Here is a 27,071-nt window from a genome sequence, read left to right as displayed (position 1 = left end):
TAAACAGCCTTCTCTTAAAAAACTACTCTGCATCTTACAACTCTTATCTCCCTCTGATGTGACAAGAATAGCAACTTAAAATTTGAGTATTCCTCCACATAAAAAAGTTATTGAAAGTTACTGTATATCTCTGGAAGCAAAAATCACAAAAGCAACTAAGACATTCAACTGGGATAGAAAACCATTCTAAGTTTTTAGACCGTATGTGAAAAAAAATGCATATAACCCTTAAAAATACAAATACAACATAATTTACTATACCAGTAATGACAATCAGCTTAGCTAAACAATTTTTTAACTTTAGGTAGCAAATACTCATATGTATCAGAACAAATATCTTTTATAGCAGGAACTAATTCATCTTCAGTTACAGTTGGCCATTTCTCCTCAGCTGTGGGAAATAAAATTAGTTACTTAGTGTCAACATATGAGTAAGCGCCTTGTGTGGCACACTTTAGGTAGTCACAAAAATCTTTGCATTGTCTTTTTGAACATTGGCAATATAAAGCTTTTCACTGTGTTTACTCTTCAACAGTTCCATCAGTTTTCTTGCAGCCTTGCAGTCTAACTTCAACTTTTGCACACCAATTTCCACTTCTCATTTGAGAATATTTGTTCAGGCTGGTCCTATAAATCTTGAACCAAGATTCAGTGGTCTGGTTTGAGTAATTTATAACAATACTAATGTATTAAATGGTGCTTGTGGTAATAACTGTAGCTGCCTTGGGTATTCTGATCAGAAAATTTACAAAACAGTAGAATGACTACACCAATATAAGTAAGATTTCAAATTTTAATACCACTAAACTCACTAGTACTGTAATTTTATGAGAAGTTGTGGTGTGTATAATAAACACTACAATAGTATTACCAACAGTAACAAAGGGATGCAACACTATATAATAGATTAAACTATACAGTAACTAGAGCTTAGTGAAATCAAATCTTGTGCCAACCCTACCTACTTTCAATGAAAATCTCATTTGTACTATTGTTGAAAAAATGTGAATTTGGGACTCCTCTATTCTGTCTTTGCAGAAAGTAGAACAAATGAGTTTGTAATGGTAATTCTAAAACACAACATACAACTTTAAAACTTATTTTAAAATAAAATACCAAATTAAATGTAAAGAAAAATATTTTAAATTGCTTGTTTCTTTAGATAAGCACCATTTTATTTACAAATCCATTCCTTTAGCTTTTGGGCTTATACTAATTACAGCCACATCTCTTTTTGGGATCTGTCACCTTTTATTTGTAAGGCAATGGTAGTTTGATGCAGCCAAATTGTGGGGAATGAGAAACTCAACTCCTCAACATTTCTGTGCTCTTACAAAGTGTAAATGGTAGATAGATACTGAAGTAGGAGTGGTGACTGAAAGAAACTAAGCTTTGACCAAAATCAAAGATCAAGATACAAGATCTTCATGTTATCTAAAATATAACTCAGAGACTTGAAACAATTTCAAGTAACAAAGAGCCCAATTTTGTTGTAGGACAATATGAAGAGGGAGAGAGCTTATGTTCTTCCTTGGTATAAATTGACAGGGATAAGGCAAAGACAAATGCTACTGGATTAAAATATGACAAATCTTTTAAAGAATTTGTATTTTTCATAACTAACAAACCTGCAGTCTTAACATTAGGATAAATCTTCTCGCACCATCTTGAACTGGTAACAAAATTCAATAGAACAGTATATGCAAGGAACTGGTGGCATCTGTCCTCTGTCACGATTTAGGTGTCATGAGTTAGGTGGAACAGCCACTGACCCAAGCTGGACCTTGTGACGTCTCAGTTATTCTTCTAACCCAAGTTAAAACTGCAGGTTTGTTAGTTATGGAAAATACAAATTATTTTAAGGGATTTTGACGAAGGAAAAATCTATTTCTGGGGAGAGACCTGTGTCGCCCGGTGAAAAGGTCCTTCTAGCTCTTTTTCTGATATAAATAAATACTTTCTAAATATACCAGAGAAAAGTTAGCAATGGTATGCAGAGGTTACTACCCTCGCGCGAGCACCCCAAGGGCGTCGTGTATACAGTTCAGGGCGTGTGAAAGCCACCATTCACAGGTCTCTTGCCATTTAGAATATTCCCTGACAAAACCCCCTGTTAAGGGGTGCGCCGTACCAACGGTCTCACTTGCACTGTCCAGAACTACCACCGCCACCGCCCGACGCGAGCGCCCTCACACAGCCTTCTCTACTTTTGGATATCTTTATTGGCTTGGATGGGTATTGGGATGGGAAAAGGATGGGTAGGGTTCACCGGGCGACACAGGTCTCTCCCCAGAAATAGATTTTCCTTCGTCAAAATCCCTTTTCTGGGTCGACCTGTGTTCGCCAGTGAAAATATACAAGAGAATGCCTTCCGAGCCTTAATATTTTAATTCAAGTAAACTTAATGGGAAAATGAAATAATTTGTTATATTATATAGGTTTACTTAATAATAATGATATAACAGATAGAAAATTAATAGATTAAATTTAAAGACTAAGACTTAGACTACGACTTATAATTAATTAAGATTACGAGTAACAGAGTTAAGGTACATATAAATGTGTTATTTGCTATAAAACTAAACTAAGACTGAGGAGGTCATAAGGATGTTCAGAATTAAAAATATATATAAGAACATCCTAACGTGACCCGGGGCACCCGTCTCTGCCCCACCGAGGAGAGAGGTATCGTGGTGAGTATGAGTGCGGCAGGTAGAAAGGAGGAGAGGTTAGGAAGGGTGGAAAATTTGAAGAACAGGAATATAAGGGAATGTTATTCAGGGGAGACTAGACTCCCTGCGGCTATGGTCGAGTATTTTAGAGCCTGTAAATTTCTGAGATAATGGCGCTTGAAAACTAAAGAAGATTTCCAACCTGTATACTTCTTAAGATCCTCAAAATTCATATTTTGAAAATAATTAATTGAAGTAGCTACCGCCCGGATGTCATGAGCATGTGGAATGACTCCGGGTTAGCTTGTTTTATAAAATAAAGTATTTGCTGTCTAATACCTTGCATAGAGATAGTACGCCTTGTTCTCTAGTAAAGAAAGGACCAGAGGACCTTGAGGAGGTCCTGGCCAAAAAGGACTTGAGGGTTACAACTGGACACAAAGATGTGTCTTGGGGGTAAAGGAATTATTTTCCAAGGAGACCATCTGTTTTGGGGGTCTTCATTTTTTGCTAAGAAAGTTCTGTCCGGAGAGAGCAACACTTCTCCTGATGGAAGGAAATCTATGTTTTCAGAATTACAAGAGAGAGTTGCAAGCTCTGATATTCTGGCACCTGAGGCCATGGCTGTAAGAAAACAAAGTTTTCCTTAAGAAAACATGATTCATTTTCTGGGCTCAGCTCGTGTCGGCGTATGAAAGGATCCTTAATATCATTCTTTCTAGTAAAATTAATCTAAAATTACCAGAGAAAAAACAAAATTAAGAAAATGTCAGTAAAACTGACTCGCTCACTCTTAAAAAGAAGTGTCGGTATGGCAATAGGGGCGAGTGGGAACACTACCACGAGACATTCACCAATTAGAACTTCCAATCAGAATCCCCACAAGAGAGAGCTGATACCAACGGGCGATGCGGCCGCTACTACTACTACTAGAGGACGCCACGGACAACAGCGCCCCTAGCGGACATCCTTAATTATTAGCACCAGCGTTCGGACGCATTTTCTTGTGCTTGTGCTTTTTCACGAGGATTTATATCACCATCCATCATGGAACGTTCTGCCATCGCAACGGCTAAGTTAAGTGCCTCATAAGTAATGTTTTACTGTATTTTTGTCTTCCGGGAACCAGTATTTTCCTTCTAATAGGTCATATACGGTTTTCCCCGGTTGTCTCGTGGTGGCGCCATGCTGCCTCGTTAAGAATTCCCGGTCCTCCATACTGGGACTTCTATACTTATGGGCTTATTATATCACGTTCATCGTTTTTTACATCGAGTTTTAGCTAGGTTAGCCCTTTTACCATTTCTCTTAGTTGGTATTTAGGGCTATTCTATGTTCCAGCCCAGCATCCCGGCTCTTGCTCTTCATCGGCTATCGCTGGCTCCGAGTAGGCTTTTCTGTTCCTCGGAAACAGTTTGCCTCCTCCTGGGCTTCTTTTTCTTCTACTAAAAGTGTCTTTTCCATCTTTACGATGTAAATTTAGTTCTATTTAGGGTGTTAGGCTAGCCTAGGTGCATGTCCATGTATTGGTACAGCCTGGTTCACGTGGCCCTCCCACGGTTGTGTTGCTCGCGGCTTAGGCCACTTGCGGTCACGTGTTCCATCGCACCTTCCCCTTCACCTTCCCTCCCTACCAGGTATAGGGAGGCGCTGGGGGACCCCTTGGTTGTCATGACAACCTCAGTTGCCTTCCTCCCTCTCTCTCTGAGGAGGCAGGGGTTCCTCCCAGCGGGGGGTATAGGGCGACCACTCATAGGGTACCGGGTCTCCGAGCTGGGTAGTTGTTGGGACGGGGAGGAGTAGGCCACCCCCCCCCCCTCTCTCTCTCCCGCCGTGTTACGCCGAGACCCTCCCCCCCCTTCCCCAGTTGCTCAGCCACCTTCCCTTTCTATAACGAACGGAGCCTTCCGCCGCAGCCGGGGCACCTTTGGTTATAGATTACTGGCTCCGCCAGCGGGCGGGGTGGTCACTACTAGTGGTCGGTTGCTTGCCTACTATATCCTTACATCTCTCCCCCCCCGCTACCGGAAGGAGCTTGCTTCTTACCCGGGCACTCTTCTAGTAGACGGGTGGGGAAAGGTTTGATAATTATTGTTATTTTTAAGGATATACCCTAATTTTACGATGATTTGTTTGTTTAATTTTATTATTCATATGTATACCATCCCCGCCATTATCCGTCGTGGTTTCATTTTACCACACCTGGTTGGATTCTATCTCTTGTCTCCGCCGTAGCCTAGGACAACCAACCATTTTACTACCACACGTATTATGGCGGGGCTCTGGTTTAATCTAACTTTCTCGCTCCGGCACCAGCGGAGCAACTGTTAGGCTGTAAGTGTTCTCCTGATACTTATGTATCTTTCCACTTACAGGCTACCAACTGTCAGGTCCTGGGATGCAATGCGACGTTGTACGACCCCTGCGGCCACGATGAGTGCAGGTCTCACGCTCCATGTGCCACGCCGTACAACGATATGATCGTCTGGCACCCGGAAGCCTGCGCCATCTGCTACGACCTAGTCAGTCAGCTGGTTGGAGGGGGTAAGTCGTTTATAGACTTCTTTATCATTTTACTAACAACTCTTAGACATAAGTTTGTTAACCCCGTTCCGCCATTAGAAGCTCATTTCGCCTTTTCTTTCAGGCTGCGGTGTGAGGGAGGTCGCCCTTGCAACCCTGAAAGCGTGGGTAGGCGGCTTCGGAAAGAACGCCGCCAAAGGCCAGCCTTATATTTTAGACAAGAAGCTGGCCGTCCAGATCTTCCCCGGGGGCAAGTCAACAGGGTATGTTGACCCCTTATCCGCAGCCCCTCTCATAGCCTCCATCCAGCAAGAGATGCAGCAATCTTTCGGGGTCGTAGCCACACAGGAGTCGGTCCCGGACGTCGCTACCCTGGACCTCAACATTGAGCCTATGGCGGTAGGTGCGGAGGATTTGTTGGTTGAGGTAGGTGTGTCGGGTGCCCAAGGTCTTTCCTTGGGCGCTCCTGGATCTTCTCCTGTCCCTTCTTCAAGTGCTTCTTTCCAAGGCTTTGTGGGATCTGAGATCCCTACCCGCTCTCCCGCTCTCTCTGTACCCCCAAAGGTGAAGGGACAGAGAGAACCGAAGACCCTAGTTAAGACGATTTCTAAGAAGTCGTCTTCGTCTTCTTCAGCTAAGAAGTCTTCGACTTCTTACGCTGACGCGGTGAAGGCCAAGCCGAGCTCTTCTTACTCGAAGAGCTCTAGAAGCAAGTCTTCTAAGGAGAAGGCTCGCGCGCGCCGCCGAGCCAATGCCTTCTCCGGCCTCCACCACATCCACTCCGGTAACGCCGGTTGGAGGAGCGGGACCCAGCACCTTTGATCCCACTGCTTTCTCAGCAGTGGTGATGCAACAGGTGGGCGAGATGGTCGGCTCTCAAGTCTCCGCCCTGGGGACAAAGTTTGAGCAGATGTTCGCACAACTGTCGAGCACTCTGTCTCAATCGGGCCAGTCCATCCAAGATCTCTCTAACAGAGTTAGAGAGAATGAGGACCGAGTAGCTGGGCTCTCTCAGGTCCCCCTTCCAGTCTCCCCAGTAACAAGTGCTGGTATTTTCCAGCTTCCACCATATGATTCACTACCAGCTTTCTCTATGGAGAACCCATGGAGAGTAGCCGCTTACGCTCCGTTTAAGGATGGTATGATCTCTATCCCGGAGTGTGGAACTCGAAGGATTGAGGACTTCGAGTTTTATCCTCCGGGTTTGACGCAGCCTTTCATTGGCTATGCTAGGCTGACCGTAGCGGGCGCTTACTAGGGAAGACAAGATCTCTAGGGAGAATGTTCTCTACAGTAGGGATCATGCTCAACGTGAATGGGTTCACTGCCTTGAGACTGGGAGTGTACAAACACCAAGCTCCAGGCCTATAAGAGTCCTTTCACTATTTTTGCGACGGAAGAGGAGGCTTCTCTTCCGTTCGCTACAAAAATAGTAGAGACGACTCTTCAGGCAGTCCTCAAGGATGAGCCCATGCCACAGCTAAGGGAGGCGGAGTCTACTTCTCCGCTCTTCCCAGCTTTTGGAGAATTGTGGGAGAACTTGCCGAGCCACGTTCACGCTTGGTAAGCTCAAACCGGACTGCGCCATGGACCAGTTCGGCGAAAAGCTCCCAAGGCTGCCTGATTCCTTGATTCAGGCGGAGTTCGACGCGCGAACTAGGTTTGGCAGGTCCCTCAATTCGCTGATCATAACAGAGATGGCTGCTCTCTTGTATGGCACGGAACCTCTGTTTAAGATCTTGGCCAAATCCCAGCTTCAGACGGTTCAGACGGATGCTTTCGACTTCTTCCAAGCTAGGAGGAATTGCCGAAAGCACGTTCTGCAGGAGTGCACTATTAGGCACGAGCCTAATAGACTCCTGGCTTCTAGCATGTGGGGAGCGGATCTCTTCCAGAGTCCGCTGTAAATGAAGTACAACACAGAGGCGGCTAGGCTCAACCAGAGCCTTAGAGCTAGGTGGGGTATTTCATCTAAGAGGAAGCAAGAATCCGTCCCCACTGCTGGTAAGAAACCAAAGAAGTCTGGTAAAAGGTTCCAGCCTTACCAGAAACACCAGCAACAGCAGCAATTTGTTCAGGCCGTCCCGGTTACCCAACAGGGACAACCTGCTACTTCTAAGCAGAACCAGCCCATCCTCCTGCTGTCTCCTCAATCACAACCTTCGACCTCCTACGCACTCTCGCCGGCCTTCAACCCTACGTATGAAGGTCAGGGCTACCCTCCCTTTAACAGACAATCGAGAGGTAGGGCGAGAAGGCTACTTTCGCCAGCGTGGCGCAGGGAGGGCGACAAGGAGTAAGCAGTTCAGAGGAGGGCGTGGTGGTCAACCCGCCCATCAACAATGAGGCTCCCCAGGTAGGAGGGAGGCTGTTCCTCTTCCGTCACAGGTGGGGGTTCAGCAATTGGGCACAGAGCATAGTGTCCAAAGGATTGGGTTGGAGTTGGATCAAAGATCCTCCTCCAATCAAATCATTCCGCCAAATACCATAAAAGGAATTGACAGATTATGCGGAGGAACTCCTTCAGAAAGGAGCTATTGCGAGAGTCAAGCATCTAAAATTTCAAGGTCGCTTATTCAGCGTTGCCAAAGAAAGGCTCAACAAAAAGAAGGGTAATCTTAGACTTGTCAAAGCTAAACTCTTTCATTCGTTGCGACAAGTTCAAGATGCTTACCCTCTCGCAAGTAAGGACCTTACTTCCGCGTGGAGCCGTCACATGCTCCATCGATCTTACAGACGCATACTATCATATCCTATAGCCAGACACTTCCGCCATTCCTAGGATTCAGGCTAGGAAATCAGACATTCTCATTCAAAGTGATGCCCTTCGGTCTGAATGTAGCCCCAGGGTATTCACGAAAATAGCAGAAGTGGTTGTGCAGCAATTGAGAACTCAGGGAATCATGGTAGCAGCATACCTCGACGATTGGTTGATCTGGGCACCAACAGTCGAGGAATGTCTCAAAGCCACCAAAAAGGTAGTTCACTTTCTGGAACATCTGGGGTTCCAGAATAAACAAAACGAAATCCAGACTTACCGGAGTCTCGTTTTCAGTGGCTGGGAATCCAATGGGATTTGTCTTCCCACAATCTGTCAATTCCAGTGGCCAAACGGAAGGAAATAGCAAAATCTGTCAGGCAATTTCTCAAATGCAAACAAACATCAAGGAGAAGCCAGGAAAGAATCCTAGGGTCCCTTCAGTTTGCTTCGGTGACAGATATCCTCCTGAAAGCAAGGCTAAAAGATATAAATCGAGTTTGGCGATCGAGAGCAAACGCCAAATCTCGAGACAGTTGTCAGTAATTCCACAGATCCTTCGCAATCAACTCCGTCCATGGTCAAAAGTAAAGAACTTAGCCAAGCGGGTACCCCTTCAATATCCCCTTCCAGTGTTAACCATTCACACGGATGCCTCCCTGTCCGGGTGGGGGGGATATTCTCAGTTCAAACAGGTTCAGGGGACTTGGTCAGTTCAATTTTGCCAGCTCCACCCCATAAACGTTCTGGAAGCAATGGCAGTATTTCTTACCTTGAAGAGACTGCTTCCCCCGAAAAAGTCTCATCTAAGGCTAGTTTTGGACAGTGCAGTGGTAGTTCATTGCATCAACAGGGGAGGGTCCAAATCCAAGCATGTGAACCATGTCATGATAGCCATCTTTGCCCTAGCAAACAAACACAAATGGCATCTGTCCGCCACTCACCTGGCGGGGGTAAGAAATGTGATAGCAGGACGCTTTGTCCCGGTCAGTCCCTCTGGAATCAGAATGGGTCTCCCTAGACGACGGGTCATTCCAGTGGATATGCCGGAGAGTCCCAGGTATCCAAGTAGATCTCTTCGCCTCACAAGCGAACCACAAGCTCCCTTGCTATGTGGCCCCCAACCTGGACCCTCTGGCTTATGCCACGGACGCCCTGTCGTTAGATTGGGATCAGTGGAGAAAAATTTATGTTTTTCCTCCAGTGAATCTCCTCTTGAAAGTCTTAAGCAAGCTGAGGACTTTCAAGGGAATAGTAGCTCTGATTGCACCGGACTGGCCCAAGAGCAACTGGTATCCTCTTCTTCTGGAATTGGTCTCCGACCTCAACGGATTCCCAATCCCAAGCTGTCACAATCAGTACAAATGAGGACTGTGTTCGCTTCCTCAGGAATTCTTCAGACCCTAACTTTATGGACTTCATGAAGTTTGCGGCTAATAAAGATGCTAATATTGATCCACAAAATATTCTCTTCCTAGAATCAGATAAGAGAGAGTCAACTATTAGACAATATGACTCAGCTGTTAAAAAATTAGCATCCTTCCTGAAAGAATCGAACACTACAACCATGACAGTTAATCTAGCTATATCCTTTTTCAGATCCTTGTTTGACAAAAGGTTTAGCAGCTAGCACTATTACTACTCATAAATCGGGCTTTGAAGAAGATCTTTCAGTTAGGTTTTCAGATAGATCTGACTGAATCTTATTTCACGTCTATTCCTAAAGCCTGTGCTAGACTTAGACCTTCTCAAAGGCCTACTGCAGTTTCATGGTTCTTAAATGTGTCCTCAAACTAGCTTCAGATACTGACAACTCGTCTTGTACATTCATAATGCTTCTTAGAAAGACATTATTCTTATTAAGCCTAGCTTCAGGAGCTAGAATTTCAGAACTGTCGGCTCTATCCAGAGATGCGGGTCATGTGAATTCCTCCCCTCAGGAGAAGTTCTGCTTGCTCCGGATCGTAGTTTTTTGGCTAAAAATGAGGATCCTCTTGCAAGGTGGGCCCTTGGAAAGTCATCCCACTTCCGCAAGACCCTTCTCTTTGCCCAGTATCAACTTTAAGAGCCTTTCTATCTCGTACATCCTCAAGATCCTCAGGTCCTCTCTTCATGAGAGAAAAAGGTGTTGGTACTTTGTCAGTTAAAGGTATTAGACAGCAAATCCTTTACTTCATTAAACAAGCCAATCCTGATTCATTCCCAAAAGCACATGACATCCAGGGAGTAGCCAATCAATTAATTACTTTCAACATATGAACTTTGAGGATCTTAAAAAGTATACTGGATGGAAATCTCCGACAGTCTTTAAACGTCATTATCTAAAGTCCTTGGAATCTTTCAAAATTTTCAGACAGTAGCAGCGGGAAAAACATTGTTTCTCCTGATACTGTATAGTAGTTGTAGTATAGATCCAGGTCTCCTTTCTACCTACCTCATCCAACATGCCTCACCCTATCGCCATGCTACTCGGATATCCTAGCCTTAGCCGCTGAAATCATATTAGTGGATTGTCCCTTATTTTTTTTTGCTAGGGACATCCACACTTTGTACTGATAATGTACTTCAGTGTACCTACCCTTATTTTTATGCTAGGGTAGGACACAATGTGTTTGTATATTTTGTAAATAAGTTATCTAAGTACTAAATCTATATTGTTAAAATTACACTGCATTATTATAATTTTACTGTGTTTACTGTAATTTTAAGTACTTTACATTACTAACTTTCTTTTATGTTACTGTTTAGAATAAGTTAGACTTAAGTACTTAGTTTATATGCTGTAATTGATTTACTTATATTATATCCCTCATTTTACAACAACTGCTTTTCATTTGTTCCTTTTTTCCCATCTTGTCTGTTTCTCTGGTACTCTTTCATAGGCCGACACGAGCTGAGCCCAGAAAAGAAAAGGGATTTTTGACGAAGGAAAAATCTATTTCTGGGTGATTGGCTCGTGTCGCCCTATGAAACCCACCCTGTATTGTTTGCCCCCCCCTGCAGGACAAGATGTTTTTTAGATTAAGGATGTCCGCTAGGGGCGCTGTTGTCCGTGGCGTACCTCTCAGTTCAGTTAGTAGTAGCTCGGCCCGCATCGCCCGTTGGTATCAGCTCTCTCTTGTGGGGATTCTGATTGGAAGTTCTAATTGGTGAATGTCTCGTGGTAGTGTTCCCACTCGCCCCTATTGCCATACCGACACTTCTTTTTAAGAGTGAGCGAGTCCAGTTTTACTGACATTTTCTTAATTTTGTTTTTCTCTGGTTAATAATTAGATTAATTTACCTAGAAAGAATGATATTAAGGATCCTTTCATAGGGCGACACGAGCCAATCACCCAGAAATAGATTTTTCCTTCATCAAAATCCCTTATTCGTGTCTGATGCTAGTTTTAGAACATCATTCAAAAACCAAGTGACCTTCTGTGGACCAAGTAGTTGGTCTAAGACGTGCACATGCTTTAGAGATGGACGAAAAATAGGAATCTGCTAAATTTATATACTCAGTTCCAGAAGCTTCACATCAACGTCCTGGAGGCTAAAGCTGTGTTTCTTACGCTGAGGAAACTTTGCCCGCCAAAGAGGACACATATTAGGTTGGTTCTCAACAGTGCAGTAGTAGTGCACTGCATAAACAGAGGCGGTTCAAAATGAAGCCATGTGAACCACGTAATGATAGCAATCTTTTCTCTAGCAGCCAAGAACACCTGGCATCTTTCAGCTACTCACCTGGCAGGAGTTCAGAACGTAGTAGCGGACACACTTTCTCACTCAGTTCCACTGGAATCAGAATGGTCACTGGACTGGAAATCATTCAAGAGGGTTTGCAGCATAGTACCGGGTCTGGAAGTGGATCTGTTTGCTACAGAGGCGAATCACAAACTCCATGTTACGTGGCCCCCAACCTGGACCCTCTGGCCTACGCTACAGACGCTCTGACCATAGATTGGAACCAGTGGCAGAAAATTTACTTGTTTCCTCCAGTGAACCTTCTCCTGAAGGTTCTGAACAAGTTGAGGTCATTCACGGGTCAAATGGTACTCATAGCACCACATTGGCCGAAGAGCAACTGGTTCCCTCTTCTCCTAGAACTAGGTCTCCGTCCTCACCCTCTTCTGAACTCGAACTTGTCACAACAAGTACAAACGAAGACTGTGTTCGATTCCTCAGGTCTTCACAAAACCCTAACTTTATGGATTTCATGAAGTTTGCAGGACAGAGGGGTGAGGACACAGACCCAGAGAACATTTCGTTCTTGGAGTCAGACAAAAAAGGGAATCAAACACTCCGCCAATATGATTCAGCAGTTAAGAAATTGGCAGCATTCCTCAACGCGTCCAATATCCAAAGTATGACAGTTAATGTAGCTATCACCTTCTTCAGGAATTTATTTGAACAAGGTTTGGTGGCTAGCACAATTACAACAACGAAATCAGCCTTGAAAAAGATTTATTTCCAGATCGGATTTGGTATCAATTTAACTGAGTCTTACTTCACATCTATTCCGAAGGCATGCGCTTGTCTTCGGCCTGTACAGAGACCGTCGACGGTGTCATGGTTCTCAACGATGTACTTAAGCTCGCTTCGGATACAGACAACTTAGGGTGTGATTATCAATCCTTATTGCGTAAGACACTATTTTTGTTGTCTGGCTTCAGGTGCTAGGGTTTCAGAGTTACCAGCTTTATCTAGAGACCCAGGCCATATAGAATTTTTACCTTTAAGGGACGTGTTGCTTTCACCAAATCAAACATTTCTCGCAAAGAATGAAGACCCTTTAGATAGGTGGTCGCCATGGAAAATTGTCCTGCTTCCGCAGGATCCATCATTGTGCCTTGTGCAAACTCTGAAGGAGTTCCTTTCTAGGACATCTGGCCATTCGAAAGGGCCGTTTTTCATTAGGGAAGCTGGGGGACCATTTCTCTAAAGGGTATACGGCAACAAATTTTGTATTTTATCAAGAAAGCTAATCCAGGGTCATTTCCGAAGGTACATGACATCCGGGCTATAGCAACAACTATTAACTTTTTCAAGTATATGAGTTTTGATGATCTTAAAAAGTACACTGGTTGGAAGTCACCCTCAGTTTTTAAACGCCATTACCTTAAGTCCTTGGAGGCTCTTAAATACCCGACAGTAGCAGTGGGCAGACCAGTGTCCCTGCTACAGCATGAGCAATTTGCAGTGGCTTTATTTATTCCTCATTTCCTTTCCGCCAGCCTCATTAACAATCTACCTAAGCTACCTCAGCCCATTCTATGGTGTTCATATTTAGAGTTTAACCCTCTTACGCCCGAAGCGGTAAAAAAAAAAAAATTGTCTCCGAGTGCCGGAGGTGTTTCAGAGTGAGCGCGGAAGCGGAAAAAATATTTTTTTCAAAAAATCACTGAGCGCTTAGTTTTCAAGATTAAGAGTTCATTTTTGGCTCCTTTTTTTGTCATTGGCTGAAGTTTAGTATGCAACCATCAGAAATGAAAAAAATTATCATTATCATATATAAATAATGTGATATATGATAGCGCAAAAACGAAATTTCATATATAATTGTATTCAAATCACGCTGTGCGCAAAAAGGTTAAAGGTAACAAGTTATTTTTTTTTTCGTTGTAATGTACACTAAATTGCGATCATTTTGGTATGTAACACATTGTAAAACGATAAAAGCAACACAGAGAAAATATTATCACAAAATAATGCATGAATTCGTAACGCACGGACGTAAACAAATATTTTTTTTCAAAAATTCACCATAAATCTAAATATTGTCCTAGAGACTTCCAATTTCTTTCAAAATGAAGACAAATGATTGAATATTACTATACTGTAAGAGTATTAGCTTACAATTGCAGTTTTCGACCATATCTGATGAGTTAAAGTTGACCGAATGTCGAATTTTTTTATATATATATTTTTATATGCAATTATTTTGGAAATAAGAAAAGCTACAACCTTCAAATATTTTTCGTTTTATTCTACATGAAATTGCGCACATTTTCATATATAAAACTCTATGAAATGCCTAATATGAAATGGAGAAAATATTCCGAGAATGGTACGTACGCATTTCGGAGATTTGTGGCGGAAAATCCACGCGCATAGGGAAGGAAAGATTTTTTTTTAAATTCACCATAAATCTAAATATTTTGCTAGAGACTTTGAATTTGTTTCAAGATGAAGATAAATGACTGAATATTACTAGACTGTAAGAGTTTTAGCTTACAATTGTGTTTTTCGACCATTTCGGTAGAGTCAAAGTTGATCCGAACATGTTTTTTTTCTATTTATCGTGATTTATATGCAAATATTTCAAAAATGAGAAAAGCTACAACTTCAATTATTTATTGTTGTATTTTAAATGAAATTGCGCACATTTTCATATATAAAACTTTATGTAACGGCTAATTTAAAATGGTGCAAACATTACCACAATCGCACGTATGATTTTTTTTTTTGAAGAGTTACCGTGCGGACGTAAAGAAAATGTTATTTTTTTCATAAATTCACCATAAATCTAAATATTGTGCTAGAGACTTCCAATTTGTTGCAAAATGAAGGTAAATGCTTGAATATTACTAGAATATAAGCTTTTTTAGCTTACAATTGCATTTTTTGACCATTTCGGTAGAGTCAAAGTTGACCGAAGGTTGAAATTTTGGCAATTATCGTTATTTATATGAAAATATCTCAAAACTGATAAAAGCTACAACCATGGGTGTCTTTAGTTGTATTGTGCATGAAATTGCACACATTTTCATTATATAAAATTTTATATAACGGCTAATTTTAAAATGGTGCAAACATTACCACAATCGCATGATGATTTTTTTCGGAAGAGTTACCGCGACGGTACGTAAGGAAAAAGTTTTTTTCATAATTCCCCATAAATCAAAATATTGTGCTAGAGACTTCCAATTAGTTGCAAAATTAAGGTAAATGATTGAATATTACTAAAATATAAGATGTTTTAGCTTACAATTGCGTTTTTCGACCTTTTCGGTAGAGTCAAAGTTGACTGAAGGTTGAAATTTTGGCAATTATTTTTATTTATATGAAAATATCTCAAAACTGATAAAAGCTACAATCATGAGTATTTTATTGTTGTATTCTACATAAAAATGCGCACATTTTCATATATAATACTTCATGTAACGGCTAATTTGCAATGGTAGAAAAATGTATGTCAAAGTGACGAAATAATTTCCGAGATGTGTCCCACAGATACTTTTTAGTGCGGCAAGAAAGAAATTCGCGCTTGCGCGCCTGCGTAACGATTGTAAACAAAACAAAACCTTGATCCGTGAACTCCCAGCATCCCCCAAGGCGCGTGATTCAAAAGTTTTAGGCTGGTAGGCCTATAAGTATTTTCCGCGAATTTTAAAAAAACTTTTGTAAGTCGACGTAAAATACGTCCAGTCGGCACAACGGGAGACAAAAAATGTCGACGTAAAATACGTCCAGTCGGCGTAAGAGGGTTAAGTTGTATTTGTACATATTGTTATTGTATTACAATTTAAATCTGTATTTTCGTATCTGAATTTTATTTTATGCAAATTTTTAGCCTTAAAATATGGTGTATATTAAGGCTGTGATATATTTTTCTATTATGTGTATCTTAGTTTATTATATTCTCACATTTTTTAGTTGTTTTTCATTTTTCAAACCCTTTATTTTTTTATATTGTCATTTAACTTATATGTCTTTAGCTTGGTGTTTTCTCTGGTACAATTTCACGGAGCGACACGGCTGAGCCCAGAAAAGGGATTTTGACGTAGGAAAAATCTATTTCTGGGCGAGGAAGCCGTGTCGCCCAGTGAAATCCCACCCTATCTTTCCCACCCTTCTTAGTCACCAAGCTAGAATGCTATCTGCAGGTATGTCGTCACTGATGCTACCTTCGCGGTAGCGTGGGAGTGAGCCTTAGCACGGCTCCCCTTTTCTCAAGGGTTTTGATGTGGAAAAGGCTAATTGGAGAGGCTGCTATGGTAGTGTTTTTTCACTCGCCCAGATTCATACCGACTTTTTTACCTTTTTAAAAAAGGGTGAGCGAGTCAGAATTATTTCTGCATGTCCAATTTATGCAGTTCTCTGGTATTTTAGCAATATTTTACCTTAGAAATAGCGCTAAAGGAACGTATTTCACTGGGCGACATGGCTTCCTCGCCAAAAAATAGATTTTTCCTACGTCAAAATCACTTTTATAACACTAGTGTAATAGTGTACTATAGTATGATGATTGAAATACTACAAGCCAAATGGCTGTTGTTATCCAATTTGGTTGTAATCAGAAAAAAAATGATATTTTTATTTTAAGATAAATTTTTAAATACTACTTACCTGGCAAGTTATATACATAGCTATATTCTCTGACCGTCATGACATCAGAGAATATAGCTATATATATAACTGCCAGGTCAGTTACATATTTAAAAAAAAAGTTGTTTCTTGTTCGGTTGTTCATGCTGTACACGTTTACGCAACGAGTATAACATTAAAACCATACTTTCATCATTCTCTTTTGCTGTTTTTGAGCTTATGCAACTAGAAGATGGGATAAAGTTAGGCTATTGTAATTTGGTCTCTCATAAATTCAGAGTATCGTAAGACGAATTATCGTAACTTGAACACTACAGCTACCTGTACATTATAAAACCTTATTATATCTTTACATACTCTAGACACTCAAAAGGCACCCACAGGATTAAAGCTAGGCTTTTTTCACTTTACAGTATTTATAATACTACAATGTACTGTACAGTACTACTGTATAGTAAATTCTATAGTACTATACTGCATAAATGTAATTTTAATTATTGCGCCATTGTGGGATTACGGCGCCATTTGACTGGTCTCGGGTGCTGTTAACTGGTCTAGTATTCTGAAAGAAGGTGTGTGGCGGCCGTAGACTTTAAAATCGCTTAGTGTCAGCTGCCAGGAACAGAACCGAGGGCTGCCTGTAGTAATTTTCAACTTCTTATGGAAGGTAGGGAGAATTTTTTATAATTGTTTTCTTATACCTTGTGCATTTGCATTTTTCCTCTTTCCATTGATGTGTCTTTTCTTAAACTGGTCCAAGCCTCAAAGTCTGCTGCCTGGTCTGGGGTGCTGCGTATTTTTTTTTCCAGCCCCGCTCTTAAGGGTTAATGCATATTCATTTAGTTCATTACCAATCCACAAAAACACGATTAGTTTTATGGTTAAGCCAAATAAAGTATTGCAATGGCAGCTTTGCTAAAAGGGGAGTTCAGTAAGCCGTGTAGCTTAGTCAACTTAAGAGTCAGTAAATCTCAAGAAGAGTAAACAGAGATGGTTGACTACAGCCATTTTTTGAAGGTCTTACACATCAAATGTAGAAGAATGCTGACATAATGTCAGTTATCAAAACAACAAGTTAATTTTGAGTCAAGTGGAAATTATACATATTCAAGTTTAAGTATATATAAAGTTGTTCAACTTTTCTAACAAAATTTATTCTTTCTAGCTATGCCACAGATCTGTCTTTGAAGAAGACCATTTGGTTCCTCAGAATCAGGAAATGTTTACATCAGAAAAATCCAAAAATACAATAAAAACAATGCACATGACAGTGATTCTATGTAAGGTTGAATACTTTCAGTTGCAGGAAAATGGCAAAGGTTGGCTAAGTAAACCAAGGACCAATAGAGAAACCTCATTCACAGAAAAAATAAAGTCACTATTACTATTATTATTATAAAGGATTAGTTTATCCAGACCTCTGATCCTAACAACAGCTCTTCTCGGGCTGGTTTTCGGGAATTAATCCTGAAAAAATTACTTTATTTAGGAAACAGGTTTTACTTAGGAACATGATGATCCTATTAAATACAAAATTTTTCCCTTCAGCAAGAATGCCTTTTAATGCCGTGTTTCAAAAATATAAGTTTCTTTGATGGTTCCAAATTGGACAATCATGAGTATTTTATTGTTGTATTCTACATAAAAATGCGCACATTTTCATATATAATACTCTATGTAACGGCTAATTTAAAATGGTAAAAAAATTATGTCAAAGTGACGAAATAATTTCCGAGATGTGTCACAGATACTAGTGCGGCAAGAAAGAAATTCGCGCTTGCGCGCCTGCGTAACGATTGTAACAAAACAACACCTTGATCCGTGAACTCCGAGCATCCCCCAAGGCGCGTGATTCAAGAGTTTTTGGCTGGTAGGCCTAAAAATATTTTTCCGCGAATTTTTAAAAAACTTTTGTATGTCGACGTAAATACGTCCAGTCGGCACCCGAGAGACAAAAAATGTCGACGTAAAATACGTCCAGTCGGCGTTTAAGGGTTAACATACAAGCTGTTTTTAACTCCTTTTGGAAAATTTATTGTAATATCATTGATTGCTAAAGCAAACAGAGTACAGCTTAAGACACTGCCTTGGGGGATTCCTTCTTCCAATTCATAAACATTTGATTAAGAATTTTCTATTAGAATTTGGAAAGTTCTATCCAATTGAAAATTTTTAATAAAAATGGTAAATTGCCTCTTATACCTTCAGAGTGAAGTGTTTGCATGATATTGTGTCTCCATGTTGTATCATATACTTTTTCTATGTCAAAAAATACTGCCACTGTTAATTTTTTTTTTTTATCAAAACCTTTTTTCATATGATCTTCTAGACAGGCTAGTGGATCAACGGTTGATTGACCAGCTATTGATCCTGATTGCGTTGGTGTCAGAATTGAATTTTTAGTTATGACATATGTTAGTCATGAATTAACCATTTTTTTCTAGTATTTTGACATAGACAGCTTGTCAAAGATATAGGTCTATAATTTTTTTGGATGATTATTTGAATCTTTCCCAGTTTGTTTATTGGATAATGATAGCATGTTTCCATTTATCTGGAAAAATGCGTTTCATCCAGATGGTGTTATAGAATTTTAGTAAATATGATTTGGTAATGAGGGCTAGTCTTTGTATCATTTCAAACGATATTTTATCATAGCCTGGGGCCGATGGATGACATGAATCTAGAGCATTGTTTAATTCATCCATATTAAATGCATAATTATATTCTAGATCTTCAACAGTTTCAAAACTGAGTATCGTATTTATCCCCTGTGTTCTTATATTTTGAAAATGTTAATTTAGATTGGAGTAGGCACCTATGTTTTCAAAGTGTTTCCCTATTATATTCGAGATTTCATATGGGCATGATATAGTTTCCAATTTGGGTTTATTGCATTTCTTGGGTGTCTTATATATTTTCCGTTAATTTTCCTTATTTTTTGCCAAATATCTTTCATAGATGTATTTGTTGACAAGCTTGATACATAATTTTTCCATGATAACATTTTCTCAGATATTATAAGTTTTTGAAATTTGGCATTACGTATATTTGTTATATAAAGGTTTAATATAACTGATTATTATGTTGATGACCACTATCTTGTTTAGTATATTTATAAGGTTGGGCAATTTGTTGAGGGCTTTAAGCAGTGTCTTAAGTCTGCTAAGATATTGACTTATACGTGTTTGATTTTGCTTAGAGTTGTTAAGGTTGGAGTCCACCATGGGACAGGGGATTTATTTGGGTGTGGCCTTGTTTTAGGTGTGCTTTTATAAGCAGCATTTATCATGAAATCCGTGAAGAATTCACATATTGTATGGTTTTGGTTATGTGGAAATGGTGGTATATTTCTGGTATGTAGAGTGTAAATGTCCCATTCTGCTTTTTGGATATTATATTTTACAGGTGGCAATATTAAATTATTATTCAAATAATTAAGGACTATGGGGGAGTGGTCACTGTATACTAGTCCATCCAGGACATTCCACTCAAGTCTTTCAGCCAAGTCGACTGATCACAGCGAGACATCCACTGAAGAAAAGGTTAAGTGGGTATTGGAGATTGGAGAAGTAAGTTGGCACATCACTTCATTTCGGCAGAATAGGTCATGCTCCAATATGTATTTATCTATGTTTGTTCCTGGTGCGTCAGCAGGGTGACTGTTATCCCAAAGGGGACTATGAGCTAAAATCTCCTACTATAAGTAGGGGTTCATGTAGATTATTAATTAATGCTGGTAGATCACTGAAATTTGAGCAAAATTTTGGTTGGTTGTATAAGTTGCAAATTGTAATCATATTTTTGTCTGGCATATATAATTTGATAGCTGTTATCTCATATGATAGTGATGGTATGTTTAAAAGTTTATAGGTGATACTATTATGAACATATATTGCTGTGCCTAGTTTTCCACCATCAGTTGGCGAATAACAAGCAATTTTGTACTATCGAATGTTTGTGGGGTTAGATCCTATGTGTTGTAGGCATATACATATTGGGTTGTGGTCTCACAGGATTCTTTGTAATTCACCCAGACGAAGTCGGGTTAAGAGGCCATTTATATTCCATTATTGGCCATTATTGAGAGGAATTGGTGTTAAATTCTGTAAAATGATTGTCGATTTTACTTTGCCTCGAAGTTTATATGCATTTGAATTTATTTGTGGTTTTTTAATTGTTGTATTTGTAAGTTGGTTATTAGATTCAGCAGAGTTGTTTGTTTTTCATAATTGAATATTAATAACGTCTAGTTTTTTATTTTTAATTTTATAATTTCCTTTTTGTATTTTAAGGATTCAGAACAATTCGTTATCATGTTGGTGTGTTAAAGGGCATTTCCTGAATTTAATAAAATTGTCCATACAATTTTGTATTTTGTCCTCTGTCTTGGTGGTTACAGTATAGTTGGTCATACGAATATACGAAGCACTCATTACAACCAAACAAGACGAAGCATGTTTGTGATGCTAGTTAGGAATATTTGGGTCTTGAGGTATGGTTGGGGAGTGATAGTTATGTTTTGGTTTGCGTTTTAATGATATGATTTTCATTAGTATTATCTGTTGGGAATTGTAAAGAGTGATTAATTGATTCTTTACTGTCCAGATGTTGGCTGTTTGATTGGGATTGAGAGTAATTGTGTATTTCCACTTGTGATGAGGTTAGTACAATATCTTTTTTAAAATGTTCTCCTGATGTATTTGGAGTTTCTTTGGATTGATTGTAATTTTCAATATTAACTTTTTTCCCCTTAGGTGGGGTTCGTTCTAGTATTCTTTTCTTTTTGGTCCAGTTCAATTATTATTATTATTTGACTCCTCTTCCATGGAAGTTCTTTTCCATGAATATCTGAATCTTCCATGTTAGTACATAGTGGTATTGGTGGGTATAATATCACTCTTATTTTTTTTTTTGGGTTTAAGTATTATTGGCATGAGAATTAGTTTCTGTTTATATTATCTTGTTTGTTATTGTGCTGACTGATGTCTTGATTTTTAGTTAATTTGAAAGGGTGGGGCTTTTGGATGGTTATTAACTCCTCTTACATTTAGCTCGAGTCTGGCTTCCACGACTGATAGATTTTGCGTGATGGGCTAGTCCACAATTAACATTTTGGGTGGTTACAGTTCCAATTAGTGGTATGGTTTATCTGTGTGCAGACTGCACATATTGGTTATTACAGCATTTTTTGTATGTGTCCATACCTTCAGCACTGTGTACATTGTAGTGGTTTTGGATTGAAAGGACAAACGTCTCTATTTTGCCCAAGAATTTTTATTTTAAATGGGAGGTCTTGGCCTGTAAATTTTATTTTGGCAATGTTGATATTTTTATTCTTGTCTTTCCTACCTGAAATTGAGTATATAGTATATTTCTAGATCATGAATATTGTTATATCTCAATTTTAAGGAGTCTAGCAGTAGTTGTTTTGAAGGAAGTCTTGTTCGTTGTGGTAGGATGACTGTACCCTGAAACATAATTCAATGTTCATGGCTTGTAATTGTTACTTTTATATTATTTATTTCCATTATACTTAAAAAGACGGTGGAGTGCTTTTTACTGGCTATTGGATAAGCCATTCATTGTCTTTGATGTGTCTACATTCCATGTCCTGTGTTGGATTTAAGTTAAGTAATTTGTTTGCTAGTATCGCTGCTGAGATTTTGTTGTCAGTTTTGAGGACTAGAAATCTTGACCAGTTATCTGGTCCAAAGATTGGTCATCAAAAGGTACCAATGTGGGATTAAGTCAGTAATTTTTTGTTTCTTTTGGTTTCCTTGTTTTTATGTTCATTGCTTGCCTATTAGGATTTTTATATTTTTCTGTATTGATGGGGGGAGGATTACTTGTCTCTAATTCAGAATTATTGTTCATTATACAGGGGGTCCTCGAGTTACGACGTTGATCCGTTCTTAAGATCTTCGTAACACTGATTTTCAGCGTAAGTCGGAACATTGAAAAATACCACTTGATTTAATGTAAATACCTATCATAACAACGAGAGAACAATTCCTTACCTTATTAATTTGATTGGCTTGCACACTGGAGAGGAAGCTGTGGTGCTGGAGAGACTTGGGTGGGGGGAGTTAGTGAAGAGAAAAAAAAGAACCTCCAGAAGATGCTGGAGATGCTGAGGCAGGTGATTCTTGAGGTGAGGCAGACATACTACTGGAGATGCTGAGGCAGGTGATTCTTGAGGTGAGGCGAGAACATACTACTGGAGATGTTGTGGGGCAGGTGAGTCTTTAGGTGAGGCAGAACCTACAGAAGGTTGCTGGAGATACTGGGGCAGGTTGAGTCTGGGTTAGCAGAACATTCAGAAGGTGCTGGAGATTGTGGGGCAGGCGAGTCTGGATTAGCAGAGGCAGCTGAGGTAGAGGGTACAGGATCTCCTGCAGGCCTCTCTACCTTCTTAAAATACTGCTCCAGGTTAGTCTGAACAGAGAGCGACCTCTTTTCATCAAGATCTCCTTGTAACACTGCATCAAATCCATGACGCCTCTGGAAACCCTAGTGAACCTGTCCAAGTTGGGATCTGAGCCCTCAAAAGTTGACAACGCTTGCTGCAACTCTGCAAACCTCTTGTCAAGTCCTGCCTTGTGAAAGCCTTAGGCTCTGGGGTGGGTGCTTCTTCTTTCTTCCTCTATCATCTGCTTCTCCAGTTGTATTAGGTCCTCAGCAGATAACTCCTCGCCATGAGACTCCAGCAGCTCTGTAACATCATCAACCTCCATCTCCAAATTGATTTCCTTACTCAGGGCAACAACGTTCTTGACAACTAGCTGAACTGTGTCCTCAACCCATGGAAATCATTCACAAATTGAGGACAAATTTTCTTCCAGACACCATTCATGTTGTTTGCTTAACCTCCTCCCAGGAATTAGCAATGTTCTTTACAGCATCAAGGATGTTGTAGGATTTCCAAAAGTCCTTCAGAGTCAAGTCCTTCTTGGTTTCAGTTCCTGTAAGCCATAGCAATTGTCCTTCGTAGGTAGTAGGCCTTGAACGAAGCAATCACTCCTTGGTCCATAGGCTGTAAAAGGGCCGTGGTATTAGGTGGAAGGTAAACCACCTTGACAGTTAGGTTGAAGTCTCCCAGCTGGGCAGGGTGTCCAGGGGCATTGTCCAGCACTAGCAACACCTTAGGGGATACCCTTGGAGGCGCAATACCGCTCCACACTTGGAACAAAATGGTTTACGAACCAGTCCTCAAACACTGCAAGTGTCACTCATGCCATTCTTGTTGGACTTCCAAATTACTGGTAGTTGACCCTTCCAAATGCCTTGAGTGCCCTTGGATTTTCAGCCTGATACACCAGCAAGGGCTTCAGTTTGAAGTCGCCAGCAGCATTACCCCAAGAAGTAAAGTTAGCCTCTCCTTGCTGGCTTTATGACCGGGTGCTGACTTCTCCTCCTTGGCGATGTAAGTGCGGTTAGGCATACGTTTCCAAAACAAAACCTGTCTCGTCTACGTTAAACACTTGCTGAGCAGAATAACCCCCCTCCTTAATTATCTCAGACAACGCTTTAGGAAATTCACTCGCTGCTTTCTCATCCCCACTAGCAGCTTCACCTTGCACTTTAAGGTTATGGTAATTGGCCCGAGCCTTAAATCACATAAACCAACCCCTACTAGCCACAAACTCTTCACTTTCACTTCCCTCCCCCTTTCTTTTTTTCAACGCTTCAAAACAATCTTTTCGCCTTCTCCTGAATCACCATAAGGCTGATGGGATACGCGTTGATTTTGGTCTTCCAACCAAAGCACCAATAACCTTTCCATTCAATTATTAGACCACTACGCTGCTTAGTTATCACTGTCGCTTTCATAGGAGCAGATCTTTCACATGTTCAACGATGCGCTCTTTATCTTTGATAATGGGTAGCAACGGTCGAAACGGCTAAGGCAAGCGAGCGGCCAATGTTTGTTGGCGTTTCTCCCTTCTCAGATCGCTTTATTAATGTCCACTTTAATTTCCATGGTGATGGCCTTTCTTTTCTTTGATGCACTACCATCAGAAGAGTCCGCCTTGCGCTTGGGAGCCATAACAAAGAGCAAAAAGTTACAAAAACGATACAACACGAGGGAGAGAGAGGCAGTGTAAACAACAAAATGGCGTATTGGGCGAGGAATGAGCGTAGCGAAGCGACGCCGTCCTCTCCCCCACAAAGCATATTCTTCCGCCGTGCGCCCGGAAACTAGTTCGCGTTTGTTTACGTCGCTTACGACGCTAAACCGCGTAAGACAGAACGACGCAAAATATTATTTTTTATATTTTTATTGGGGGGCGGGGGCGCGTTCGTAACCACGAAAACATCGTAAGTCGAGACCGGCGTAACCCGAGGACTTACTGTATATGGTTCGATTGTTATGATACTGAAGTTTACCAATTGATTTTTGTTTGTTTCTTTTTTACTTATGCACCCTATTTGGTGTTCTGGCTCTGCTACTTCACTTGGAACAGGGTGTTCCTTTGTAGCTTTTATAATAGCACTTTCATTGCTTGAGGCAGTACAAAGGAATTAGGAGTGACGTGCCAATAGGTCATCAAACTGTGTCAGAGTTTTTCCATCATGGGGCCCAGGGTACTCAAATCATTAAGTTCAGTAATCATAAAACATATTTGAGAGAAAAACAAAAATCTTGAAAAAGATATCATTGGCTTCACGGAGTTAAATCTTCCGCCAATAGCACAAGTGACAAATGACTCCCAAATGTCCACATTCCTACCTTACCCCAAAAGGGGATGGCATAACATGATTAGTATGGCTCAAGTGTATGAAGAACCCGCTTGCTAGGACTAAGAGTATTACGATAATACAATTATCCCCAACCTAATCACATTATGAGCAAACCGGACAGAATGCTGAGAGTTCTATTCTAGAGCCAGGGCCTCCCTGAAATTCGTGGTCAGCTCCAAAGAATAGTTCTGCCTGAAAAACAGGTTTGACCATTGTCGGGTAGATGATGGATCTACCACAGTTCTCACTATTTAGCTTGGATTTAACTCCACGTTAAGCTATGATATGTTTTCTTATTTATTTGATTTCTAAAATTTTGGAAAAAATGAAAAAGTCCACAGATATTAACCAAAAATATAATAATGTTATATGGGACTCTTGGTTCGAACCTAGGAAGAAATTCCTAAGGTTCGAGAGCCCCTCACACAGCAAGGTGGGGGTACCAAAATGAGGGGGAATAAAGGCATAGTACACAATAAGTCCTTCCATAAAGAATATGGTTAAATAATTTATGACTAAACATTTTTATTGTAAAAATATACCTGTAATTATATGTTAGGGTGGGAAAAAAATTATTCACATACAAAAACAGTTTTCTAACCATTTGCAACATGGCAAACACCCAAACAATGACTTAGTATGTCACCAGAGGACTAGTAGAACCCAGATGCATGGACTGCCAGGTGGAACTGGAGAATCTTATTCTACTGTAAAAGGCTGAAATTTTGTGTGGATACTTAAAGTAATGCTATTGTAAAGTAATGAATTGAAATAAAACTTACATATATTTTATAGACATATTTTCAACCATCAAAGGATATTTGGTAGCTACAGAGGTAAACCAGTTTCAATCATAATTTTTTCACAGGTTTCTTGGCTTGCAACATTCTGGTGTTACATACTATTACCATTTTGAAAGTGAAAAGACAAATATGAAAATTACTCACAATAAAAGGGTACATGGCCTGCTAGTTCACATAAAGCCACTGCAAATTTAGATACATCTTTAATACCTGCCAAGAAAAATAAAACATAAGGCATAATAGTTTAGGACAATATTAGTACTGATTCAACCTTACTGTCACGGCATACTTTAAAACAATTATCTTCATTAAATGATACAAACAACTCAAGTAATAATAAGAGAAACCATGCTCCTGTCTAAACTATTTACATTATGAGTAATGTAACTATACAAAAAAATAGTTCATTGAGCAGGGTATGCAGTAATGAAAATGAACACTTGTGAAAGCATGTGAGAGAGAGAGAGAGAGAGAGAGAGAGAGAGAGAGAGAGAGAGAGAGAGAGAGAGAGAGAGAGAGAGAGAGATGGTTGTTGTAGGAGAGATCAAAAGTTAAAAGTAGTACACACAGAGGCTAAGCTAACATAAAAAAGGTTTGAATTAGAGAGATCAAGACTCACAGTACAATAAAATCGGTTCAAAGTCCAGCTTTAATGATACAGAGGATGAACCATTTATGGATTATGATATCACAGCACGCACTTTCTGTTATCAAAATGTTCATGAAGCAAGAGAAAGTGATTGGACTTTGTCTCTATGGTCTGCATTTCACATTTGCCAGCAGATGAAAGTAACATTTAGAAATGTAAGAAAACTTCAAACAACATTGCATCTGATCTGACATAAAATTGTAAGGCAACAACAAACAACTCTCATAACTGAGGCCTGTAGCTCATAATATCTGTTCTGTGGACATGTGATTGAAAAATTTAATCTGCAGGATGTGTATTTAGGTTAAAGTATATTCACTGATGAGACTAATAGACTTGCTGACAATATTTAATGCTTTAATACATGAAATACTGCAAATACAAAAATGTATTATAGATGTTTATTTTACTAAAGGTACATTAAAAAATCTCAAGTACCACTTCTGCCAAATATCACATATACTTGTGCATAAAAGGCTACAAAATTGAAATAAAGCTGGACTTTAATAATCAATATCAAAATGAAAGTTGGTCTTACCATAGGATGGCTTCCTGCCCCAGATTACCAGTCTTATTGTAGTATAAGAGTCAGGGGACGATGTTGCACCTGT

General features: G+C 40.0%; 1 long non-coding RNA gene across 1 annotated transcript; it reads right to left on the bottom strand.

Annotated features, from left to right (window-relative positions):
* LOC135207283 (uncharacterized) lies at positions 1-27,071 on the bottom strand. The gene is made up of 3 exons (XR_010312945.1): positions 26,999-27,071; positions 25,956-26,021; positions 1-391 (listed from the first exon to the last, which is right to left on the bottom strand). It is a non-coding gene; the product is annotated as an uncharacterized LOC135207283 (long non-coding RNA).

The sequence above is a fragment of the Macrobrachium nipponense genome, chromosome 32 (assembly GCF_015104395.2).
Source record: "Macrobrachium nipponense isolate FS-2020 chromosome 32, ASM1510439v2, whole genome shotgun sequence".
NCBI classification, from domain to species: domain Eukaryota; kingdom Metazoa; phylum Arthropoda; class Malacostraca; order Decapoda; family Palaemonidae; genus Macrobrachium; species Macrobrachium nipponense.
The sequence above is the reverse complement of the archived record's forward strand: the minus strand, read 5'-3'. Positions and strand labels throughout refer to the sequence as shown.